This window comes from Lottia gigantea, assembly GCF_000327385.1.
Source record: "Lottia gigantea unplaced genomic scaffold LOTGIsca_73, whole genome shotgun sequence".
Lineage (NCBI taxonomy): Eukaryota > Metazoa > Mollusca > Gastropoda > Lottiidae > Lottia > Lottia gigantea.
In genome coordinates, this window is record NW_008710453.1 from 1,002,815 (window position 1) to 1,006,507 (window position 3,693).

The window sequence follows — 3,693 nt, forward strand, 5'->3', positions numbered from 1 at the left end:
CCCAATTGGGGGGGGCCCCCCCCCCCCCCCCCCCCCCACTGCACCCCCAATGGCGCTACAACTGATCAACCAATATTTTTCCAAATTCTATAGGTTCTGCATTGCCAACTTTCCCGCAATTTTCTACTCCCGGTTTGGACATTATTGTTGCGGTGGGTGTAAAATTCCGAATTCCCGAACTGTCCGAACTGTCAGAATTGGGTAAGAAAAGACAAAACAATCGAAACTAAATTTGCGTCAAAGGTGGTGCACAAATTCGGGAATCAAAACAGTTTACATCAAAAAACGAATATTTTTAAAAGCTTTCATTTGGTCAAATCACAATTTCTTTCTTTCCCATCCATGACATGTCAAGGTGACAACACAGTGGGAGATTTAAATCTAAATAGCTACCAAAAAGTGTGAACTCTTGGTTCTTGCTGTTTCTCACAACCAGGCAACATCTTCCCCACCCTTGTCTCCTTCCCATTCAGAAAATGTGTTGGTCGATAAGGGGGCTGCGGGAGAAGATTTGAAACACACCTCTACAGCTACGTGGCATTTAGTGAAAACCTGTAACAGACGTTTTAGGGAATCACACTCACAGTCGGATTCAACTACTAGTACTACTCCTCCATGCTATATCCACAGAGATAAAATATATATAAAAAAAGACCTGCTAAGCTTAACTGGTAAAAGTAACGTCATGACAACAATATACTAAAATAATAGTAAAAATACTAATGTGAAAAGGAAGTCACAAAGTTTGATGCCAATGTGAATGATGGGAACAGGCTAACATGCATTGAGTAAGACGGCATCATTATAAATTAGCACTGTGTACACGAAAAATAAAGAAAAAAAATTGTGATTTGACCAAATGAAAGCTTTTAAAAATATTCGTTTTTTGATGTAAAATGTTTTACTTCCTGAATTTGTGCACGACCTTTGGCGCAATTTTCGTTTCGATCTATTTATCTTTTCTGACCCAATTCGGACAATTCGGACAGTTCGGGAATTCGGAATTTTACACCCATCGTTGTTGTTGTGGTAATATTATGTAAAACTCCAGTAATGTTTGCAAAAATTGGAATGGGTAAATGGAATGTGAAAAATCAATAGATATGTCAACGTTCTTATCTCACAGCCAATACATCTTATTAAACGGAGTGTAAAAAAAAATTATTGATTTGCACCATTCCAATTTTCAATCAAACGTCTGTAATTTTTGCAATTCCACTACAACTAAGACGTCGTTTTTACAAAGGTCTTTATATATCAACAGCAGCTTTTGTGATAATGACTTAATAAAACTCAGTTCATACGCTCCGGAATCTTTGTGGATTTGCAAAAAATGGAAATCGGTCATCGCTGATCACTAGCCAATGATAATTAGTCGTCGAAGCTATAGTGAGTTAATAATAAAAATAAGAGATAAAAATGAAAAGACTTAAGAATGCAACTTCCATCCCGTAACTAGTCGAGCAGCAGAATTCTGAATATGCTGTAGTTTCTTAAGTTTATAGTCGGGAAGGCCGAAAAGGATACTGTTACAGTAATCTAATTTAGACGTGACAAATGCATGGACTAATTTTTCTGCATTAGACTGGTCCAGAAGTTTGCGTATTTTGCCTATCCGCCATAACGAGTGTGATGCTTTACTACACACATTTTCACATGCTCATCCATGAATTCGAAGGAGTCCAACGTCACCCCGAGATCTCGCACAGTTGTTGACGGAGAGACGTGGACAACACCCACCCGTACATCGCCCGTTACCTGTTAAACACCAGCAACCATAGTTCTTGAGAATGTCTGTCTTTTCATCGTTTAGTGCGAGTTTATTTGCGCGCATCCAATGACGAATTTCATCTAAGCAGATCTCGACGCGTTGTCACAGTAGTGGAGGCAGTGTTAGCGTCACAAGCGATGTACAGTTGGGTGTCATCGGCGTAAATTACCGAGTTTAGACCGCGGCTGGCGATGATGTCCTCAATCGGAGTCATGTAAAGCGAAAAAGAACGGGGCCAAGCGGACAAATCTAGCAATATTAGTATGACGTCATTGTGTCTATCAAAATGTCGTTCATCACTCTGAGGAGTGCCGTCTCGGTGCTATGCCCCTCTCAATAGGCCGATTAAAATTACCGTAAAGGTTATTGAAAGATAAGTAGGGATGTAGTCTAAAAAGAGCACATTTTTCTAGGAATTTGTCTAAGAAGGAAATATTGGAAACTGGGCGATAATTTTTCATGACATTGGGATCGAGACCCATCTTTTTCAGTAAAGGACGCACTATTGCAGTTTTACACGCGTCTGAGAAAGTTCCCGATGTAAACGACGCATTCACGATGCGTAAAAGAACTGGAGCCAGATCAGATATGCGGTCTTCCACAAACTGTGTGAGCATCGGATCCAGTTTGCATGTCTTGGATGACATTCTACTAACTATAAATGGCACATCTTCAACAGTCAGTGGATGGAACGAGCTGAGCTCAGATTGAGGTGAAATCGATCCATCGGAACCTGGTAGATAACTGTATAGCTTCTCGCGGATGTTGATAATTGTCTGCTCAAAAAAGTCAACAAAAGACTCTGGTAATTCTGATATGTCAATGTTATTTGGCAAACTGTCCACAGTCGCGTTCTTGCAATTATGTGATCACAGTTTCTCATGAACTCTTCAGAATAGGGGATACATCGTGGTTCTTCTGAAAACCATAGATTCTATTTAATAAACAGTACGTTAAGACGTGAGTGCAGTAGAACAATGCCACGTACGATATCAAACATTTACAGACAACTAAACAAAACACTATAAAAGACTATCTAAACATAGTTTAATCACAGGACGGTCATAAAAGGGTTGTCGCTGATAGCATCAATTTTCACCATTCAAGATTTTAACCTGACATCTGTGTTCCTTGAAACTAAACCTTTTATGCCGTCACTAGCACAAAAAGCTGCTATTATAAGGTAATAGTGACGTCATAAAACGCTCAGTTTTGGTGGAATTGCAGGAACCTCAGGCGTTTGATTGAAAATTGAAATGGTGTAAATTGATGCTATCAGTGTTACAGATACACACAAAAAGCTTTAAAAACTTGTTAAAAACCCTTTAAGCGTCCACTTCTCTGTATGTAAATGTAACTGGAGTCCATGGTTACATACACAGACTGCTATTGATTTACAAGTTGTAAAGTGATTATACAAATTTCTTCAATATTGTTCCGAGCAACACATTATTGTTTTTACACTCTTTGATGCATTGAAATGCCGTTTCACATAGTGTTTAAGTTCGATGACGCTTTCAAGGTATTTTGTTAACTACATCTTGACTACACTATACGAAACTTGGTAACAATAGAAATTCACAAATTGACAATTGATTTCAATTTCAATCGTTTAAATCAACACATACTATTGCGAGATAACATTTCTCTCCGGAAGTTACATCACAGTATACAGTTGCATAAATTGCCTTTGGAACTTCACTGATGTAAAATGAGCATTTATATTAAGGGATTTATTCGCTAAAAAATCAGAATAATGTTCCGATGAAGAAAGGATAAGGGATAATGCTAAAGTGATTATAAATTCTTTTTTTTAGCCTTTTTATGTGCATTGGGGTACATCTTTGACATCTATTAGGGACAGTCCAATTTTTCCCCTTACAAGATGGCGGCATTTGTAATTAAAAATTGTCGAAGGGGGG